The sequence below is a fragment of the Mobula hypostoma genome, chromosome 15 (genome assembly GCF_963921235.1).
Source record: "Mobula hypostoma chromosome 15, sMobHyp1.1, whole genome shotgun sequence".
Lineage (NCBI taxonomy): Eukaryota > Metazoa > Chordata > Chondrichthyes > Myliobatiformes > Myliobatidae > Mobula > Mobula hypostoma.
The window spans coordinates 6,378,192-6,402,727 of record NC_086111.1 but is presented as its reverse complement, the minus strand read 5'-3'; the positions used below and the strand labels follow the sequence as shown (position 1 = coordinate 6,402,727).

General features: G+C 42.1%; 1 protein-coding gene across 2 annotated transcripts in view; it reads left to right on the top strand.

The window, feature by feature from the left end:
- The window catches only part of lhfpl4a (LHFPL tetraspan subfamily member 4a), a 329,222-nt gene that overhangs the window by 170,958 nt on the left and 133,728 nt on the right, over window positions 1-24,536 (top strand). The gene's annotated exons all lie outside the window — the stretch shown is intronic.

Sequence of the window (24,536 nt, the reverse complement as noted above, 5' to 3'; positions counted from 1 at the left end):
GGCTCACCATTAAATAAGTAACAATGTACAGTCCCACTACTCACCATTAAATAAATAACAATTACAGTTGTACAGTCCAGCATTAAATGAATAACAATGTACAGTCCCACGGCACACCATTAAATAAATAACAACGTACTGTCCCACTGTCCACCATTAAATAAATAACAATGTACAGTCCCACGGCACGCTATTAAATAAATAACAATGTACAGTCGCACTGAACACAATTAAATAATTAACAATGTACAGTCCATCTACACACCATTAAAATGTACAGTCCCACTGTGCACCATTAAATAAATATCAATGTACATTCCCACTGCACACCATTAAATAAATAACAATATATAGTCCCACTGTCCACCATTTAAAAAATAACAATGTACAGTTCCACTGTGCACCATTAAATAAATAATAATGTACCGTCCCACTGCGCACAGTAAATAAATAACAATGTACAATCCCACTGCGCACCATCAAATAAATACCAATGTCCAGTTCCACTGCACACCATTAAATGAATAACAATGTACTGTCCCACTGTCCACCATTAAATAAATAACAATGTACAGTCCCACTGCACAGCACGAAATAAATAACAACGTACAGTCGCGCTGTCCATCATTAAATAAATAACAATGTACAGTTCCACGGCACACCATTAAATAAATAACAACGTACTGTCCCACTGTCCACCATTAAATAAATAACAATGTACAGTCCCACGGCACGCTATTAAATAAATAACAATGTACAGTCGCACTGAACACAATTAAATAATTAACAATGTACAGTCCATCTACACACCATTAAAATGTACAGTCCCACTGTGCACCATTAAATAAATATCAATGTACATTCCCACTGCACACCATTAAATAAATAACAATATATAGTCCCACTGTCCACCATTTAAAAAATAACAATGTACAGTTCCACTGTGCACCATTAAATAAATAATAATGTACCGTCCCACTGCGCACAGTAAATAAATAACAATGTACAATCCCACTGCGCACCATCAAATAAATACCAATGTCCAGTTCCACTGCACACCATTAAATGAATAACAATGTACTGTCCCACTGTCCACCATTAAATAAATAACAATGTACAGTCCCACTGCACGCCATTAAATAAACAACAATGTACAGTCCCACTGCACACCATTAAATAAATAACAATGTACAGTCCCAAGGCACACCATTAAATAAGTAACAATGTACAGTCCCACTGCATACCATTAAATAAATAACAATGTACAGTTGCACTGAACACCATTAAATAAATAACAATGTACAGTCGCATTGAACACCACTAAATAAATAAGTGTACCATCCCTCTGCACACCATTAAATAAATAATAATGTACAGTCCCACGGCACGCCATTAAATAAAGACCAATGTACAGTCCCACTGTTCACCATGAAATAAAGAACAATGTACAGTCTCACTTCACACCATTAATTAAACAACAATTTCAGTCCCACGGTACACCACTAAATAAGCAACAATTTACATTCCCACTGCACACCATTAAATAAATAGCAATGTACAACACCACTACACACCATTAAATAAATAACAATGTGCAGTCCCACGGCACACCATTAAATAAATAACAGTGTAAAGTGCCACTTTCCATCATTAAATGGATAACAATGAACAGTCCCACTTCTCCCCATTAAATAAATAGCACTGCACACTCCCACTCACTACATTAAATAAATAACAATGCACAGTCCCACTTCACTCCATTAAATAAACAAGGATGTGCAGCCCCACTGCACACCATTAAATAAATAACAATGTGCAGCCCCACTGCACACCATTAAATAAATAACAGTGTAAAGTGCCACTGTCCATCATTAAATAGATAACAATGAACAGTCTCACTTCACACCATTAAATAAATAACAATATACAGTCCCATTGCACACCATTAAGTAGATAACTTATACAGTCGCACTGTCCATCACTAATTAAATAACAATGTACAGTCCCACGGCACACCATTAAATAAAATAACAATGTACAGTCCCACTGCACATCATTAAATAAATAACACTGTACAGTCCCACTGCACACCATTAAATAAATAACAATGTACAGTCCCACGGCACACCATTAAATAAATAACAATGTACAGTCCACTGCACACCATTAAATAAATAACAATGTACAGTCCCACGGCACACCATTAAATAAAATAACAATGTACAGTCCCACTGCACATCATTAAATAACTAACAATGTACAATCCCACTGCACATCATTAAATAAAGAGCAACATACAGTCCCACTGTGCACCATGAAATTTATAACAATCTGCAGTCCCACGGCACACGGTTAAATAAGTAACAATGTACAGTCCCACTGCACAGCTTTAAATATATAACAACGTACAGTCCCACTGTGCACCATTGAATAAATAACAATGTACAGTCTCACTGAGTACTATTAAATAAATAACAATATACATTCCAACTGCGCACCATTAAATAACTAACAATGTACAGCCTGTCTGCACACCATTACATAAATAACGATGTAGACTCACTGCACACCATTAAATAAATTGCAATGTAGAGCACAACTGCACATCCTTAAATAAATAACAATGTACAGTCCCACTGTACAGCATTACATAAATAACAATGTACTGTCCCACTGCACACAGTAAATAAATAACAATGTACAGTCGCTCTGTGCACCATTAACTAAATACCAATGTGCAGTTCCACTGTCCACCATTAAATAAATAGCAATGTACAGTCCCAAGGCACACCATTAAATAAAGACCAATGTGCAGTCCGACTGCGCGCCATTAAATAATAACAATGTACAGTCCCACTTCACACTATTAAATAAACACCAATCTACAGTCCCACTGCGCACCATTAAATAAATAACAATGTACAGTACCACTGTCCATCATTAAATAGATAACAATGAACAGTCCCACTGCGCACCATTAAATAATCAACAAAATACAGCCCCTCTGCACACCATTAAATAAATAACAGTGCACATTCCAACTGTGCACCATTAAGTGAATAACAATGTAGAGATCCACTGCAAGCTATTAAATAAATAACAATATACGGTTCCGCTGCACACCATTAAATAAATAGCACTGTACAGTCACACTACACACCATTAAATAATTAACACTGTACAGTCCCACGGCACACCATTAAATAAAATAACAATGTACAGTCCCACTGCACATCATTAAATAAATAACAATGTACAGTTGCACTGAACACCATTAAATAAATAACAATGTACAGTCGCACTGAACACCACTAAATAAATAAGTGTACCATCCCTCTGCACACCATTAAATAAATAATAATGTACAGTCGCACTGCACACTATTAAATAAAAGCAATGTACGGTTGCACTGAACACCATTAAGTAAATAGCAATGTACAGTCCCATTGCACACCATTAAGTAAATAACTTATACAGTCGCACTGTCCATCACTAAATAAATAACAATGTACAGTCCCACTACACACCATTAAATAAACAACAATGTACAGTCCCACTGCACACCATTAAATAAATAACAATGTACAACACCACTACACACCATTAAATAAACAACAATGTACAGTCCCACTGCACACCATTAAATAAACAACAATGTACAGTCGCACTGAACACCATAAATAAATAACAATGTACAGTCCAACTGCACACCATTAAATAAATAACAATGTACAACACCACTACACACCATTAAATAAACAACAATGTACAGTCCCACTGCACACCATTAAATAAACAACAATGTACAGTCGCACTGAACACCATTAAATAAATAACAATGTACAGTCCAACTGCACACCATTAAATAAACAACAATGTACAGTCGCACTGAACACCATTAAATAAATAACTATGTACAGTCACACTGAACACCATTAAGTAAACAACAATGTACAGTCCAACTGCACACCATTAAAATGTACAGTCCCGCTGTGCACCATTAAATAAATATCAATGTACAGTCACACTGAACACCATTAAGTAAATAACAATGTACGTCCCACTGTGCACCATTATATAAATACCAATGTCCAGTTCCACTGCACACCATCAAATGAATTAAAATGTACTGTCCCACTGTCCACCATTAAATAAATAACAATGTACAGTCCCACGGCACGCCATTAAATAAGGACCAATGTACAGTCCTACTGTGCACCATGAAATAAAGAACAATGTACAGTCTCACTTCACACCATTAATTAAACAACAATTTCAGTCCCACGGCACACCACTAATTGAGCAACAATTTACATTCCCACTGCACACCATTAAATAAATAACAATGTACAGTCCCACTGCACACCATTAAATAAATAACAATGTACAGTCGCACTGCACACCATTAAATAAATAACAATGTACAGTCCATCTACACACCATTAAAATGTACAGTCCCACTGTCCACCATTAAATAAATAACAATATTCTGTCTCACTGCACACTATTAAATAAATAACTATGTACAGTCCCACTACGAGCCATTAAATTAATAACAATGTACAGTCCCGCTGTCCACCATAAATAAATAACAATCTACGGTCCCACTGCACACCATTAAATAAATAACAATGTACAGTCCCACTGCACACCATTACATAAATAGCAATGCACAGTCCCACTTCACTCCATTAAATAAATAACAATGTACAGTCCCACTGCATACCATTAAATAAATAACAATGTATAGTCCCACTTCACACCATTAATTAAACAACAATTTCAGTCCCACGGCACACCACTAATTGAGCAACAATTTACATTCCCACTGCATACCATTAAATAAATAACAATGTACAGTCCCACTGCACACCATTAAATAAATAACAATGTACAGTCGCACTGCACACCATTAAATAAATAACAATGTACAGTCGCACTGAACACAATTAAATAATTAACAATGTACAGTCCATCTACACACCATTAAAATGTACAGTCCCACTGTGCACCATTAAATAAATATCAATGTACATTCCCACTGCACACCATTAAATAAATAACAATATATAGTCCCACTGTCCACCATTTAAAAAATAACAATGTACAGTTCCACTGTGCACCATTAAATAAATAATAATGTACCGTCCCACTGCGCACAGTAAATAAATAACAATGTACAATCCCACTGCGCACCATCAAATAAATACCAATGTCCAGTTCCACTGCACACCATTAAATGAATAACAATGTACTGTCCCACTGTCCACCATTAAATAAATAACAATGTACAGTCCCACTGCACGCCATTAAATAAACAACAATGTACAGTCCCACTGCACACCATTAAATAAATAACAATGTACAGTCCCAAGGCACACCATTAAATAAGTAACAATGTACAGTCCCACTGCATACCATTAAATAAATAACAATGTACAGTTGCACTGAACACCATTAAATAAATAACAATGTACAGTCGCATTGAACACCACTAAATAGATAAGTGTACCATCCCTCTGCACACCATTAAATAAATAATAATGTACAGTCGCACTGCACACTATTAAATAAAAGCAATGTACGGTTGCACTGAACACCATTAAGTAAATAGCAATGTACAGTCCCATTGCACACCATTAAGTAAATAACATATACAGTCGCACTGTCCATCACTAAATAAATGACAATGTACAGTCCCACAGCACACCATTAAATAAAATAACAATGTACAGTTCCACTGCACATCATTAAATAAATAACACTGTACAGTTGCACTGAACACCATTAAGTAAACAACAATGTACAGTCCAACTGCCCACCATTAAAATGTACAGTCCCACTGTGCACCATTAAATAAATATCAATGTTCATTCCCACTGCACACTGTTAAATAAATAACGATATATAGTCCCACTGTCCACCATTTAAAAAATAACAATGTACAGTCCCACAGCTCACCATTAAATAAGTAACAATGTACTTTCACACTGCGCACCATTACATAAATAACAATGCACAGTCCCACTGCACAGCATTACATAAATAACAATGTATAGTCCCACTGTGCACCATTAAATAAACAATAATGTACAGTCCCACTGCGCACAGTAAATAAATAACAATGTGCAGCCCCACTGCACACCATTAAATAAATAACAGTGTAAAGTGCCACTTTCCATCATTAAATGTATAACAATGAACAGTCCTACTTCTCACCATTAAATAAATAGCAATGTACTGTCCCACTGCATACCATTAAATAAATAACAATGTACAGTCGCACTGCACACCATTAAAGAAAATAACAATGTACAGTCCCACTGCACATCATTAAATAAATAACAATGTACAGTCCCACTGCACACCATTAAATAAATAACAATGTACAGTTGCACTGAACACCATTAAATAAATAACAATGTACAGTCGCACTGCACACCATTAAAGAAAATAACAATCTACAGTCCCACGGCACACCGTTAAATAAGTAAAAATGTACAGTCCCACTGCACACCTTTAAATATATAACAGTGTACAGTCCCACTGTGCACCATTAAATAATTAACAAAATACAGCCCCTCTGCCCACCATTAAATAAATAACAATGCACATTCCAACTGTGCACCATTAAGTGAATAACAATGTACAGCTCCACTGCAAACTATGAAATGAATAAAAATGTACAGTACCATTGTGCACCATTAAATAAATAACAATGTATAGTCCCACTGCACACCATTAAATAAATAACAATATATAGTCCCACTGCGCACCATCAAATACGTAACAATGTACAGTCCCACGGCACACCAGTAAATAAATAACAATGTGTAGTCACTCTGCACTCCATCAAATAAATACCACCCTAAATACTTGGCAACTTTAAATAAATACCAAAGTACAGTGCCACTGCGCACCATTAGATAAGACCGTAAGAACATCAGACATCAGAGCATAATTCAGCTATCTGTCCCATCGAGCCTGCTCCACCATTCAATCAAGGCTAGTCCTTTTTTCTCCTCAACCCCAGTTCCAGTCCTTCTCCCCATATCCTTTTATGCCATGTTCAATCAAGAACCTATCAATCTCTTCTTTAAATACACCCAACGACCTGGCCTCCACAGCTGCATGTGGCAACAACTTCCACAAATTCACCACCCTTTGGCTAAAGAAATTACTCCGCATCTCTGTTTTGAAAGGGTGCCCCTCTAACCTGAGGCTGTGCCCTCTTGTCCTAGACTCTCCCACCATGGGAAACATTGTTTCCATTTCTACTCCGTCTAGACCTTTCAACCTTCATGAAGTTTCTACAAGGTCCACCCCCCCCCCGCCCCGCATCCTTTTGAATTCCAGAGAATACAGACCCAGAGGCATCAAGTGTTCCTTGTATGATCATCCTTTCATTACTGGAATCATCCTTGTTAACCTCCTCTGGACCCTCTCCAATGCCTGCACATCTTTTCTAAGATGAGGGGCCCTAGACTGTTCACAATACTCAAGGTGAGGCCTCACCAGTGCCTTATAAAGCTTCAGCATCACAACCTTGCTCTTGTATTCTAGACCGCTTGAAATAAATGATGGCATGGCATTTTCCTTCCTCACCACCAACTCAACCTGCAAGTTAGCCTTCAGGGTGTTCTGCACAAGAACACTCAAGTCCCACTGCATCTCAGATTCCTGCATTTTCTCCCCATTTAGAAAATTGTCGGAACATTTATTTCTACTATAAAAGTGCATGGCCACTCATTTTCCAACATTGTATTTCATTTGCCATTTTCTTGCCCACTCTCCTAATCTGTCTAATTCTTTCTGCTTTATACCTCAACTTGACCTTCTCCTCCATCAATCTTGGTATCATCTGCAAACTTGGCTACAAAGCCATCTATTCCATCATCTAAATCATTTATATTCAGCACAAAAAGTAGTCCCAACACCAGCCCCTGCGGAACATCATTAGCCAATGGCAGCCAGCCAGAAAAGGATTCTTTTATTCCCACTCGCTGCCTCCTACCAATCAGTTGATGCTCTAACCATGTTAGTAACTTTCCTATAATACCATGGGTTCTTAACTTGATAAGCAGCCTCATGTGTGTCACCTTATCAAAGGCCTTCTGAAAGTCCAAATATACAACTTCCACTGCATCTCCTTTATCTATCTTACTTGTAATCTCCTCAAAGAATTCCAACAGGTTCATCAGACAAGATTCTCCCAGAAGGAATCCATGTACTCCATCACCTCGTCCTTACCAATTGACTCTAACATCTTCCCAACCACTGAGGTCAGGCTAACTGGTCTATAATTTCCTTTCTGCTGCCTTCCTCCTTTCTTAAAGAGTGGAGTGATATTTGCAATTTTCCAATCCTCTGGCACCATGCCAGAGTCCATGAGTTTTGAAAGATCATTTCCAATGCCACCACAATCTCTAACACTACCTCTTTCAGAACCCTAGGGTGCAGTTCCTCTAGTCTGGGTGGCCTAAGTACCTTTAGGTCTTTCAGCTTTTTGAGCACCTTCTGTCTTGTAACAGTAACTGCACCCACTTCTCTTCCTTCAGATTGGTCCCCTCATCTCAGGAAAGACATCCTTGCCATAGAGGGAGTACAAAGAAGGTTCACCAGATTGATTCCTGGGATGGCAGGACTTTCATATGATGAAAGGCTGGATGATCTAGGCTTATACTCATTGGAATTTAGAAGATTGAGGGGGGATCTTATTGAAACGTATAAGATCCTAAAGGGATTGGACAGGCTAGATGCAGGAAGATTGTTCCCGATGTTTGGGAAGTCCAGAACGAGGGGCCACAGTTTGAGGATAGAGGGGAAGCATTTTAGGACCGAGATTAGGAAAAACTTCTTCACACAGAGAGTGGTGAATCTGTGGAATTCTCTGCCACAGGAAACAGTTGAGGCCAGTTCATTGGCTCTATTTAAGAGGGAGTTAGATATGGCCCTTGTGGCTAAAGGGATCAGGGGGTATGGAGAAAAGGCTGGTACAGGGTTCTGAGTTGGATGATCAGCCATGATCATAATAAATGGCGGTGCAGGCTCAAAGGGCCGAATGGCCTACTCCTGCACCTATTTTCTATGTTTCTATGTTTCACACACTACAACATCTGGCATAGTGCTAGTGTCTTCCACAATGAAGACTGACGCAAAATACTGATTTAACATAGAAACATAGAAAACCTACAGCACAATACAGGCCCTTCGGCCCACAATACTGTGCCAAACACGTACGTACTTTAGAAATTACCTAGGGTTACCCATAGCCCTCTATTTTTCTAAGCTCTATGTACCTATCCAGGAGTCTCTTAAAAGACCCTATCGTATATGCCTCCACCACTGTTGCCAGCAGCCCATTCCACCAATCTCTGTGTAAAAAACTTACCCCTGACATCTCCTCTGTACCTACTTCCAAGCACTCTAAAACTGTGCCCGCTCGTTTTAGCCATTTCAGCCCTAGGAAAAAGCCTCTGACTATCCACACGATCAATGACTCTCATCATCTTATACACCTCTATCAGGTCACCTCTCATCCTCCGCCACTCCAAGGAGAAAAGGCCGAGTTCACTCGACCTATTCTCATAAAACATGCTCCTCAATCCAGGCAACATCCGTGTAAATCTCCTCTGCACCCTTTCTATAGTTTCCACATCCTTCCTGTAGTGAGGTGACCAGACTGAGCGTAGTTTTCCAAGTGGGGCCTGACCAGGGTCCTATATAGCTGTAACATCACCTCTCGGCTCTTAAGTCCCATGGTTGATGAAGGCCAATGCACCGTATGCCTTCTTAACCACAGAGTCATCAGCCATCTCTTTGTCCACCATTATTATTTCTCCTGCCTCATTTTCTGGTGGTCCTTTATCCATTCTCATTTCTCTTTTATTTTTAACATACTTGATAAAACTTTTTCTATCGACTTTGATATTATTTGCTAGCTTGCTTTCATATTTCGTCTTTTCCCTTCTGATGATTTCTTTAGTTGTTCTCTGTAGGTTTTCAAAAACTTCCCAATCCTCTATCTTCCCACTAATTTTTGCTCTGTTGTGTGCCTTTTCTTTTGCATTATAAATAAATACCAATGTACAGTCCCACTGAGATACCATTAAATAAATAACAATGTACAGTCCCACTGCACACCTGTAAATAAATACCAATGTACAGTCCCACTGAGATACCATTAAATAAATAACAATGTACAGTCCCACTGCACACCATTGAATAAATACCAATGTACAGTCCCACTGAGATACCATTAAATAATTAACAATGTACAATCCCACCGTGCACCACTAAATACCAAAGTACAGTCCACTGCACACCTGTAAATAAATACCAAAGTACAGTCCCACTGCACACCTGTAAATAAATACCAAAGTACAGTCCCACTGCACACCATTGAATAAATAACAATGTACAGTCCCACTGTATACCATTGAATAAATACCAATGTACAGTCCCACTGAGATACCATTAAATAATTAACAATGTACAATCCCACCGTGCACCACTAAATACCAAAGTACAGTCCACTGCACACCTGTAAATAAATACCAAAGTACAGTCCACTGCACACCATTGAATAAATAACAATGTACAGTCTCACTGTATACCATTGAGTAAATACCAATGTACAGTCCCACTGAGATACCATTAAATAATTAACAATGTACAATCCCACCGTGCACCACTAAATACCAAAGTACAGTCCACTGCACACCTGTAAATAAATACCAAAGTACAGTCCCACTGCACACCATTAAATAAATAACAATGTACAGTCCCACTGCACACCTGTAAGTAAATGCCATTGTACAGTCCCAGTCCGCTTCAGTAAATAAATACCAATATACTATCCCACTGTGCACCATACCAAGAATAACTATCCCCTTCACCACACAGGATTTTCAATCCCACTTCAAACCAATGAAGGGTGTCCCCTCTTTCCAAAGATGATGTCACAATTGTAGACTTTACAGAAAACCGGGTTTAATGGTTTGAAAAGAGAGAAGGGTGGTTTTATTAAGGTGGGTGATGACGGCAGCAACTTGAAGATTAAAGGAACAGGATCTTGAAAAAGGAAATAAGGAGCAATATTATCTCATACAGGCAAAGAAAGAAAAACGTTGTTATGGTTGTTTGTTGTGTTATGTGTTAGGGGTGGGTCTCACTGACAGGAAACACACAGTCATAAGGAGGAAATCTAGAAGGGAGATGCTGCAACCATGTTTGATACATTGAGATGTTAAAGTAGAATAGGACAATACAGTGGAACTGCTGACCAAAATATCAGTGGCCATTTTATTAGATACACCTGTACACCGGCTTGTTAATTCAAATATCTAATCAGCCATTCATATGGCAGTAACTCAGTGCATATTAGCATGCAGACATGGTAAAGAGGTTCAGTTTTTGTTCAGACCAAACACTGGAATGGGGAAGAAATAGGATATCTGTAACTTTGGCTGTGAAGTAATGGTTGGTGCCAGACGGGATAGTTTGAGTATCTCAAAAACTGCTAACCTGCTGGGATTTTCAGCACAATATAGTCTCGTGTTTATAGAGAAAGGTGTGAAAAACATAGACATCGTGTTAGCAGCTATACTGTAGAGGTCAGAGGAGAATAGCCAGATTGGTTCAAGCTGACAGGAAAGCAACAGTAACTGAAGTAACCACATGTTACAACAGTGGTGTTCAGAAGAGAACTCTAAATGCACAACACCTTGAACATTAATCTGGATGGGCTACAGCTTGTCTGATCATACCGGTTTGATTTTCCAACTGTGCAGCAGGTACTTTGTCAGTGGGGAAGAATACCGTTAAAAACCACCTGATGAAGTTGATGAAGGGAAAAAGAAATCAGGTAGGGCGTTAACTCAGCAAACATATGAAAGCTGCCAGGAATGCGACTGTGTTTGGATTGTGAAGTTAGGGGTTTGTTCCTATGGTTAAAAGACAGTGTAGTGTTTACAGTTAACTTAGGCTTCCTTCCTCTGATCCTGGAAGCCATTTGAATTTTACTGGTACTGGCCTTGCTTCCCAGCATTCTGGATGATTCAGGTGATGCCAGAAGCTAAAATATGCTTCTAATCCCTCCCCCCCCCCGCCACTCAATGATTTGGAAATAAGCCCCTGTGAGGTGTCTATGGCCCAATGCCCATGCTGTGTCTCCCCCTCCTTCCACCCACCCAGCAATCTACTTCCTTTATTTAAAGGTGTGACCATCATTGGCATTTATTGCCCCTTTTGAACTACTCTAAGACCCATCTAGCCCTTCCCTGCCACATAGCCCTCCATTTCTCCATTATCCATGTGCCTATCTAAGAATTTCTTAAATATCCCCAAAGTATCTGCCTCTCTCACCTCCCCATGGAATGTCTGAGCTCCAAAAACTCTCTGTGTAAGTTTACCTCTGATATCCCTCCAGTCACTTCAAATTTATACTAGATAACCAAGTAAGAATGATAGATTCTCTTCCCAAAAAGGGAAGTCAGTAGTTTCATGCCTTTCATTACTGATTTAATTAATTAATTGAGTTTTGATTTACCCTTTTGCTGTGGAGTGATTTGTGTTTCCGGATCACACTGCACACTTCTGGATACCCGTAACTTAACCAGTTGGTTACCAATAATCTTGGTTGCCTCCCTGTGATCTTGTCCCACCCTGGCACCACGGTAGAGCAGTGATTAGCACAATGCTATTGCAGCTCAGGAATCAGAGTTTAGAGTTCAATCCCAGTCTTCTGTGTGAGGAGTCTTTGTACATCCTCCCCGTGCAATCCTTGAGTTTTCTCCAGGCGCTCCCGTTTCCTCCCACAGTCCAAAGACGTACCTGGTGGGTTAGTTGGTCATTGTAAATTGTCCCGTGATTAGGTTAGGGTTAAATAGGATTGTTTGGGGTTGCTGAGCAGTGCAGCTCGAAAGGCCAGAAAGACCTATTTCATGCTGCATCTCTAAATTAATAAAAACAAATAAGTTATAGTAAATATTTTACTCCCTTCATTTGCTCTGACAATATCCCCTTGTCTCTCACTGTTGTCATTTGCCTCCCCCATATCACCATCTGCACTGCCAATAACATTTTGCTTTCCTTCTGCAACCTGTGGCCTCTTACTCCCTCCCTTCTCTCCATGTACCCATCCTCATTACCTTTTTCAGCTTTCCCTAGCTGATCCAACTGTAACGTCAGCTCCACGTTCTCAACTCACCTTCCAGCCTCTTGCTCATCAAGAATTAGACACACCTCATCCTTAAAAATATTTATAAGGCCATAACAGCTTAAGACATAGGTGCAGAATTAGGTTATTCGGCCCGTGGAGTCTTCTCTGCCATTCTATCACGGCAGATTTATTATCCCTCTCAACCCCATAACCTATGACACCCTTACTAATGAAGAAACCTATCTATCAATCTCTGCTTTAATGACAGACTCCACAGCAATTAATTCTGGCATTAGACATTCCTCATCATCTCTGTTCTAAAGAGATGTCCTTCTGTCCTTAGGCTGTGTCCTCTGGTCCTAACTCCCCCACTATGAGAAACATCCTTTTCATGTCCATTCTATTTAGGCCTTTCAAAATTCAATAGATTTCAATGAAATCATGTTTTTCTAAACTCAGGTGAGCACAGGCTTGGAGCCATCAAATGCTCCTCATACCTTTATCCTTTCATTCCTAGGATCATTTCCGTGAACCTTGTCTGCATCCTCTCCAATGCTAACAAAGCCTTTCTTAAATATGCGGCCCAAAATTGCTCAATACTCCAAGTGCATTATATCCAATGCCTTATAAAGCTTTAGCTTTCCATCTTTGCTTTTATATTCTAGTTTTGTTGAAACGAATGCTAACAATGTATGCAAGGTCTCTGCTAATGTTCTTTGAGGAAGAAAGTTCCAAAGTCTCATGAATATTATGAAGAGAGAAAAAGAATCACCTTATCTGTGCCTTAAACAAACAACCTATTATTTTTAAGCAGTGACTCTTGGTTCAATATTCTCCCACAAAAGGAAACAGGCCCTCCAAAACTGGCCTGTCAAGATCCCTTAGTATCTTATATGTTTCAAATAAATCACAATCATACAGTTAATACAAGCTTAGCCTGTCCTCATAAGACAATCTGCCTATTCCATATAACAGCCTAGTAGATCTCTGAACTGTTCCAACACATCTATATCCTTCCTTTAATTAAGAGACCAGTATTCAATGCTCCAGATATGGTGTCACTAGTGTTCCATATAATTGAAACATAATCTCCCTACTTTGGTATTCAACTCCCCTCTTAATAAATGATAATCTTTGTTTGCTTTGCTAATCATTTGCTGTACTTGAAAATCAGACGCCTGTGAATTAGGCAACAGGACACACAGGTCCCTCTCTATTTTAGAACCCTGCACGCTTTGCCTCTTGCGAACCACAAAACGACCCATTAATGCTTTCTTCCTGCTTCCTATTGGCCATAAGACTATAGGACATAGGAACAGAATTAGGCCATTTGGTCTATCGGGTCTGGCCCACCATTCAGTAACAGTTGTTCTCTCAACCCGATTATCCAGCCTTCTCTTCAGAACCTTTAATGCTTTTAATAATCAAGAACTATCAACCTCCCCTTTAAATATATCCAATGCTTTGGCCTCCACAGACATCTGTGGCAATGAATCTTACAAGTTCACCACATTCTGGCTAAAGAGATTCCTCCTCATTTCATTTCTAAGTGGACATCCTTTATTTTGAAGCCATGTCCTCTGGTGCTAGACTCTTAAAATATTAGAAGCATCCTCTCCATATCCACTCTATCTAGTTCTTTCAATATTCAGAAGGTTTCAAATGAGGTTCTGCCTTACTCTTCTAAACTCTAATGAGTACAGGCCCAGGGCTATCAAACACTCCTCATATATTAACCTTTTCATTCTTGGGATCATTGTCATAAACCTCCTCTGGACCCTCTCCAATGCCAGCCCATCCTTTCTTAGATATGCAGTCTAAAACTGCATTACATCCACTACATAATGTGCTGGGTGGGCACAGGAGTACTTTCAGCCAGAGACTCATTCCACCGAGATGCAACACTGAGCGTCATAAGAAGTCATTCCTGCCTGTGGCCATCAAACTTTACAACTCCTCTCTTGGAGGGTCAGTCACCCTGAGCCAATAGGCTGGTCCTGGACTTATTTCCGGGCATAATTTACATATTACTATTTAATTATTTATGGTTTTATCACTATTTACTTATTTAAGGTGCAACTGTAATGAAAACCAATTTCCCTGGAGATCAATAAAGTATGACTATGACTATGACTATTTTCTTTCTGTAATAACGTTGTATATCCTGAAAATATTTGATAAATCACCCCACCAATGGACTGTACATTCGCAAGCTCTGTTTTATCCAGTGCAATGTTACTACTTCAATGAACCCTGATAAATCAGGCAAACATGTCGACTTTGCCCGACTATCTTGAACTGATTTTGGATGGTCCTCTATAATATCATTAATAATAACTTCTATCGTTTTCCCAATGACAAATTTTAAGCTAATTGGCCAGTAGTGCTGCTATTTCCTACTCTCTTTATAAAGTGTTTACTATTTTCCTATCGAACAGAACCTTCCCTAAATGCGAGGAAATTTGGAAAATCAAAGCCAACAGCTAAGCAATCTCAGAGCAATGCAGAGGGTGAGCTGTGTCAGCATCGAAGCAATGCCACTTTGGCCCTCCATCTGTCGGGGTTGAGCTCATATGTTGTATTTCAGCTGTCTATCTGATATGCAAGACAGGACAGCATGATCTCGGGGCTGGAGAGCAAGCTGTTGCCACACAACAAGCTCTCCCTTTCCACTTAGGATGATGAATACACAGAAATGGCTGAGGCCAATACAATTTGGAACCAGCAGTGTCGCAGGAGTTGCCAGTCAGCATTGAACTCAATGTAGGACAGTCTGAGGGACTCCAGTTCTCCCAGGTTTTCCTAGAGGAGCCGCCAGCCATCACTGATGAGCCCCAGCGGCCTGAAGCATTCTCACTAGCCATGAATTTTAAGACCCTTAGATAAAATCTTAGAATCCAAGACCTTTCATAACATTAGTCCATCTTTACATTGAGGGGGAGCAGAGCAGATAATAATATCTGACAGACAGTAATGCCATAACTGGTGGGATAATCTGGTTTATTAATTGAAGGATAACATGTTGTCCAGTGCACCTACTCTAGTGCTGTTCAAGTAGCGTCAGAGGATTCGTTACAGCTTTCCGGGTATAAGGCAAGTGGGCTGTCACTTTAGACTAAATAGGCAGAAGCACCTTAGTACTGGTTGAAATGGATTCAAGTTAGTTTAGTTATTTCATGTACATTGAAACATATGATGAAATACATTCTTCATGTTAACAACCAACACAAACTAAGGATGAAACAGGTAATTGAATCGATCTGAGCTTTTGCACTCGAGTAAAGAGAACAAGAACATGCTGGGATTCTTCAGCAGAGCCAGTTTAGAGGCGTCTTTAATCCTTTGATCGGATTTTAAGCAATCATTGTGAGTACAGTACATTTTGTATTTCTTTTTCAATGGGCTCTCTTCTCCCATTAACCCATTTATACAGCTCTCTGCCTTCAGATCTGGCTTTTAGCCAATTTGCTATGGAGCTCAGGTGCAAAATGACATGAACTATATTCAGGTTCAAATTTAATGTCATACACATACCTGTATAAGACCAAATGAGACAATGTTTCACCAAACCAATATGCACAACACAGTACAAATAATTCACACACGTAACACATAAAGTAATATTACCAGAAATAAATTAACAACTAATAAGGTGCATATACTATGCACGTTCTTAAAAAAAGTATAACATGACTGGTGCTTCATATGTGATGAGACCTTGGTGGTGGCAGAGAGTTCAGTTGTCTTACAGCCTGGGGAGAAGAAGTTGTTTCCCATCCTAACGTGTCCTAAAGCTACAGTACTTCCTGTCTGATAGCAGGAGATCAAACCATTTTCCATTGTTGAGGGAATATCTGAGAACAAATGCTGTGCTGGTCCTGTAATTTCATGCCTGCTTGCAATGTAAGTCATAGTTCAACTTGACATAGTCAAGATCAACACATGAGGCTACTTAACAAGATAAGAGCCCATGGGATTATGGGAAAGTTACATATGTGGATACGTTGGCTGATTGGCAGGAAACAGAGAGTGGGAATAAAGGGATCCTATTCTGGTTGGCTGCCGGTTACCAGTGTGTTCCACAGGGGTCAGTGTTGGGGCCACTTCTTTTTACATTGTACATCAACAATTTGGATTATGGAATAGATGGCTTTGTGGCTAAGATTGCCGATGATACGAAGATAGATGGAGGGGCCGGTAGTGCTGAGGAAACGGAGAGTCTGCAGAGAGACTTGGATAGATTGGAAGAATGGGCAGAGAAGTGGCAAATGAAGTACAATGTTGGAAAGTGTATGGTTATGCACTTTGGCAGAAAAAATAAACGGGCAGACTATTATTGAAATGGGGAAAGAATTCAAAGTTCTGAGATGCAATGGGACTTGGGAGTCCTCGTACAGGATACCCTTAAAGTTAACCTCCAGGTTGAGTCAGTAGTGAAGAAGGCGAATGCAATGTCGGCATTCATTTCTAGAGGAATAGAGTATAGGAGCAGGGATGTGATGTTGAGGCTCTATAATGCGCTGGTGAGACCTCACTTGGAGTACTGTGGGCAATTTTGGTCTCCTTATTTAAGAAAGGATGTGCTGACGTTGGAGAAGGTACAGAGAAGATTCACTAGAATGATTCTGGGAATGAGAGGGTTAACATATGAGGAACGTTTGTCCGCTTTTGGACTGTATTCCTTGGAGTTTAGAAGAATGAGAGGAGACCTCATAGAAACATTTCGAATGTTGAAAGGCATGGACAGAGTGGATGTGGCAAAGTTGTTTCCCATGATGAGGGCATGACTTAAGGATTGAAGGGCGTCCATTCAGAACAGAAATGCGAAGAAATTTTTTTAGTCAGAGGGTAGTGAATCTATGGAATTTGTTGCCATGGGCAGCAGTGGAGGCCAAGTCATTGGGTGTATTTAAGGCAGAGATTGATAGGTATCTGAGTAGCCAGGGCATCAAAGGTTATGGTGAGAAGGCGGGGGAGTGGGACTAAATGGGAGAATGGATCAGCTCATGATAAAATGGTGGAGCAGACTCAATGGGCCGAATGGCCTACTTCTGCTCCTTTGTCTTACGGTCTAACAAGGCTACCAAGCTGAAGGAGCTCAATGCATTTAGAAGGCCAAGGGGGATTGTCTGTGCCATAAAAAACAGGATCACTGAGAAAGTGGCTGCTCACTGCTGCTAGCTGAATTAGTTCGTATTTGGGAACGTCAGATGCATCCCAGGAGCTGAACAGCAGCAGTCAATGATGGAAGAATATTCCATAAGGGAGATAGTGAATTGGACTGATAGTTCTTTACAAATAAACGTAAGCTACTAAGTTAGCTTGATTAATGCACATGGGAGACTAAGCTTCCCACTGAGTTCTCTGGCCATTAATTATGTTGCTGCATTTTTTGCTTCATTGTTTTCTCATGTGATATTCTAGGTAATAAGATTAACAATAATGACTAAGGAGAATTGCCCATTAAACTAGAGGGAAGCAAATATAAAACTTTCCTTTTCACTGTACAATTACATGACTCAAAGTTCAAAGTTGGAAGTAAATTTACTATCAAAGTATATATATGTAACCATATACAAACCTGAGTTTCATTTTCTTGTTGGCATAGCCCAATGGTCCCCAACCACCGGGCCACGGACCGGTACCAGGCCGCAAAGCATGTGCTACCGGGCCGCGAGGAAACGATATGATTTGGCAATGTGACCGTGGGGCCGACTTGTCGGTTGGCGTCTTCTTGCCCAGACTCTTGGCAGCAGAAATATTGCCAAATGTAACTGACCCAAAAACATTTTTCTTAAAGGAAAAGGATGGCATGTAATTTTCGTGCAGATAATTTTAGCATGTAAAAAGCCAGGAAAAAGCCAAAAAGCCTAATGAATTTTCTGACGCCAACCACATTGGGAAAAAAACTGATTTCTGGGATTTGGCGCCAAAAAAGCCAATCTGGTAACCCTGTAATGAGTCAGCTGCACCTCTGCTCATTCCCTGTCACACCCACTCTTGAACTTGAATGCACACAAGGTCATTATGCACACGTCATCCATGTTAGCGCGGGAAGACCAACTCCTCGAGCTTGCAAATGACGACAGGCTGTGAAGCACCTTCAATTACTCCAAAAGACTGAGGTTTGGTAAAATACTGAAAGGTTTTTATCCGCTGTACAATACGACCTCCGCAGTGAGTGTCTGCCCCTGGACTGAGGGGGAGGGGCAAGGCGAACACCTTTATACAGGACTCTGTGGGAGTAGCCACAGGGGCAGTCAGCAGAGGGGTGTGTCCAGACAGGTAACCGAGTTACAACATATATATAGAAACATAGAAAATAGGTGCAGGAGTAGGCCATTCGGCCCCTCGAGCCTGCACCGCCATTTATTATGATCATGGCTGATCATCCAACTCAGAACCCAGCCTTCCCTCCATACCCCCTGACCCCTGTAGCCACAAGGGCCATATCTAACTTCCTTTTAAACATAGCTAATGAACTGGCCTCAACAGTTTGCTGTGGCAGAGAATTCCACAGATTCACCACTCTCTGTGTGAAGAAGTTTTTCCTAACCTCGGTCCTAAAAGGCTTCCCCTCTATCCTCAAACTGTGACCCCTCGTTCTAGACCTCCCCAACATCGGGAACAATCTTCCCGCATCTAGCCTGTCCAATCCCTTTAGGATCTTATACGTTTCAATCAGATCCCCCCTCAATCTTCTAAATTCCAACGAGTACAAGCCCAGTTCATCCAGTCTTTCTTCATATGAAAGACCTGCCATCCCAGGAATCAATCTGGTGAACCTTCTTTGTACTCCCTCTATGGCAAAGATGTCTTTCCTCAGATTAGGGGACCAAAACTGCACACAATACTCCAGGTGTGGTCTCACCAAGGCCTTGTACAACTGCAGTAGTACCTCCCTGCTCCTGTACTCGAATCCTCTCGCTATAAATGCCAGCATACCGTTCGCCTTTTTCACCGCCTGCTGTACCTGCATGCCCACTTTCAATGACTGGTGTATAATGACACCCAGGTCTCGTTGCACCTCCCCTTTTCCTAATCGGCCACCATTCAGATAATAATCTGTTTTCCTATTTTTGCCACCAAAGTGGATAACTTCACATTTATCCACATTAAATTGCATCTGCCATGAGTTTGCCCACTCACCCAACCTATCCAAGTCACCCTGCATCCTCTTAGCATCCTCCTCACTGCTAACACTGCCACCCAGCTTCGTGTCATCCGCAAACTTGGAGATGCTGCATTTAATTCCCTCATCCAAGTCATTCATATATATTGTAAACAACTGGGGTCCCAGCACTGAGCCTTGCGGTACCCCACTAGTCACCGCCTGCCATTCTGAAAAGGTCCCGTTTATTCCCACTCTTTGCTTCCTGTCTGCTAACCAATTCTCCACCCACACCAATACCTTACCCCCAATACCGTGTGCTTTAAGTTTGCACACTAATCTCCTATGTGGGACCTTGTCAAAAGCCTTTTGAAAATCCAAATATACCACATCCACTGGTTCACCCTATCCACTCTACTAGTTACATCCTCAAAAAATTCTATGAGATTCGTCAGACATGATTTTCCTTTCACAAATCCATGCTGACTTTGTCCGATCATTTCACCGCTTTCCAAATGTGCTGTTATCACATCCTTGATAACTGACTCCAGCAGTTTCCCCACCACTGACGTTAGGCTAACCGGCCTATAATTCCCCGGTTTCTCTCTCCCTCCTTTTTTAAAAAGTGGGGTTACATTAGCCACCCTCCAATCCTCAGGAACTAGTCCAGAATCTAACGAGTTTTGAAAAATTATCACTAATGCATCCACTATTTCTTGGGCCACTTCCTTAAGCACTCTGGGATGCAGACCATCTGGCCCTGGGGATTTATCTGCCTTCAATCCCTTCAATTTACCTAACACCACTTCCCTACTAACATGTATTTCGCTCAGTTCCTCCATCTCACTGGACCCTCTGTCCCTTACTATTTCTGGAAGATTATTTATGTCCTCCTTAGTGAAGACAGAACCAAAGTAATTATTCAATTGGTCTGCCATGTCCTTGCTCCCCATAATCAATTCACCTGTTTCTGTTTGCAGGGGACCTACATTTGTCTTTACCAGTCTTTTCCTTTTTACATATCTATAAAAGCTTTTACAGTCCGTTTTTATGTTCTCTGCCAGTTTTCTCTCATAATCTTTTTTCCCTTTCCTAATTAAGCCCTTTGTCCTCCTCTGCTGAACTCTGAATTTCTCCCAGTCCTCAGGTGAGCCACTTTCTCTGGCTAATTTGTATGCTTCTTCTTTGGAATTGATACTATCCCTAATTTCTCTTGTCAGCCATGGGTGCACTACCTTCCTTGATTTATTCTTTATATGGTTTACCACATTCACCCCTCCTTTTTTTTAAAAAGAGTCCCGCAGGGTGAAGTGACTGACAATATTTAAAGCAGGTATATTTACAGGTCAAGTCTATCAGGCGGTCGAGTCCGTCGCTGTGATCTACGTAGCACCGGCGGTGGCGGTTGTGCTGGCTCCGGCCTGACTTCAGGTGCCAGCACTTTAGGCGTTGGTAATCCCTCGTGCGTGTGCGTCGTGCCTGGTATGGGAGTGTCGTGTGGTGTCTGTGTAGGGTTTGGGGTGCACGGTGTCTCGTAGGTACATACATTGGTGGGTACGGGGTCAATAGTCACCACGGAGTGTTCAGGGTAGGGGCCCGGAGCTCCTGCGGGCGCCAGGTCGCGGATGGAGACCGTGTCCTCCCGCCCATCAGGTAAAGCCACGTAGGCATACTGGGGGTCCGCATGAAGTAAGTGAACCCTCTCGACTATCGGGGAGTATTTATTGCTCATCGCATGTTTCCGAAGCAGCACTGGCCCCGGGGACATCAGCCAAGTTGGTAGGGTGGTTTCAGTGGTCGATTTTCTGGGAAAAGAAAAGAGCCGCTCATGAGGGGTGGCATTGGTGGCCATGCATAATAGGGAGCGGATGGAGTGGAGTGCCTCGGGAAAGATCTCCTGCCAGCGGGAGACCGGCAGTCCCTTTGACCTGAGGGCTAAGAGTGTGGCTTTCCACACCGTGCCATTCTCCATCTCTACCTGTCCATTCCCCTGGGGATTATAGCTCGTGGTCCTACTGGTTGCAATTCCCCTGGCCAGTAGATATTGGCGCAGCTCGTCACTCATAAACGAGGACCCTCTGTCACTGTGGATATAGCATGGGTATCCGAACAGAGTGAAGAGCTTGTGCAGGGCTTTTATAACTGACGTGGTAGTGGTGTCGGGGCAGGGCGTGGTGAAGGGGAACCGCGAGTACTCGTCAATTACGTTAAGAAAGTACACATTGCGGTCAGTGGAGGGAAGGGGGCCCTTAAAGTCAACACTCAGTTGCTCAAAGGGGCGGGTGGCCTTGATGAGTGGTGCCTTTTCGGGTCGGTAGAAGTGCGGTTTGCACTCTGCGCAGACTTGACAGTCCCTGGTCATCATCCTAATCTCCTCAAGGGAGTAAGGCAGGTTCCGGGCTTTCACGAAGTGGAAAAGCCGGGTGACTCCTGGGTGGCAAAGGTCTACATGTAGGGCATATAGCCGGTTGATCTGCGCACTGGCGCATGTTCCCCAGGATAGGGCATCGGAGGGCTCGTTGAGCTTCCCAGGCCTGTACATGATGTCATAGTTGTAGGTGGAGAGTTCGATTCTCCACCTCAGAATTTTATCATTTTTGATTTTGCTCCGCTGCTGATTATTAAACATGAATACGACTGAGCGCTGGTCAGTTAGCAGGGTTAACCTTTTGCCGGCAAGATAGTGCCTCCAGTGCCTTATAGCTTCCACTATGGCCTGGGCCTCTTTCTCTACCGCAGAGTGCCGAATTTCAGGGCCTTGAAGGGTACGGGAGAAGAACGCCACTGGTCTTCCTGCCTGGTTGAGGGTAGCAGCCAGCGCAAAGTCAGAGGCGTCACTCTCTACTTGGAAGGGAATGGCCTCATCCACCGCATGCATTGCTGCTTTGGCAATGTCCCCTTTTATGCGGTTAAAGGCCGCGTGGGCCTCAGCAGAGAGGGGGAATGTGGTGGACTTGACCAGGGGGCGGGCCTTGTCTACATAGTTAGAGACCCATTGGGTGTAATATGAAAAGAAGCCCAGGCACCTTTTGAGGGCTCTGAGGGTATTGGGAAGAGGGAGTTCCAACAAGGGGCGCATACGGTCGGGGTCAGGGCCAATGACTCCATTCTCCATGACACACCCAAGGATAGCAAGTCGGGTGGTCCCAAATACACACTTGTCCTTGTTATAGGTGAGGTTGAAAGATTTGGTTGCTTGGAGAAATATTTGGAGGTTGTTGTCGTGATCCTGCTGGTCGTGACCGCAGATGGTGATGTTATCCAGATATGGGAACGTGGCCTTCAGTTGGCACTGGTCCACCATCCGGTCCATTGCCCTCTGGAAGACAGATACACCATTCGTGACACCAAAGGGGACGCGCAGGAATTGATAAAGCCTGCCGTCCGCCTCGAAGGCAGTGTAAGGGCGGTCCTCCCGGCGGATGGGGAGCTGATGGTAAGCGGATTTTAGGTCTATGGTCGAGTACACTTTGTACTGTGCTATCTGATTGACCATATCCACGATGCGGGGTAGAGGGTACGCGTCGAGCTGCGTGAACCTATTGATGGTCTGGCTATAGTCCACGACCATCCTATTCTTCTCCCCGTTCCGAACAACGACCACCTGCGCCCTCCAAGGACTTGTGCTTGCATCAATGACCCCCTCCCTGAGCAGCCGCTGCACCTCCGACTTAATGAAAGCTCTGTCCCCTGCGCTGTACCTCCTGCTTTTAGTTGCCACAGGTTTACAGTCGGGGGTCAGGTTGGCAAACAGCGGTGGGGGAGGGATCCTGAGGGTGGAGAGGCCGCAAGTGGTGTCGGTAGTGTGGCAGTTGGCATGATGTTGGGTGGGATGTGTGGGTCGGTGTGTGTGTGTGTGGTCAGTAGCGGGGTACGTGACATATCTTGGTGGGAGGGGCCCATCATACTTCATTGTCACGCTTTTCAGGTGGCTCTGGAAGTCCAACCCCAACAGCACAGGGGCACACAGTTGAGGCAAGACCAGTAACTTAAAGTCCAGATATTCTGTGCCCTGCACCACTAGTGTCGCTACACAACCCCCCCAGATGTCTGTTGTATGTGACCCGGAGGCCATGGTGACCCTCCGACTTACGGGCCGTATCATGAGTCCACAATGCTGCACCGTGTCTGGGTGGATAAAACTCTCCGTCCTGCCTGTGTCAAACAGGCAGCTTGTCCTGCGCCCCTCCACCAGGATGTCCATCATTGACCTTGCGAGCTGGTGGGGAGCGCTTTGGTCGAGGGTCACGGAAGCCAGGGTGG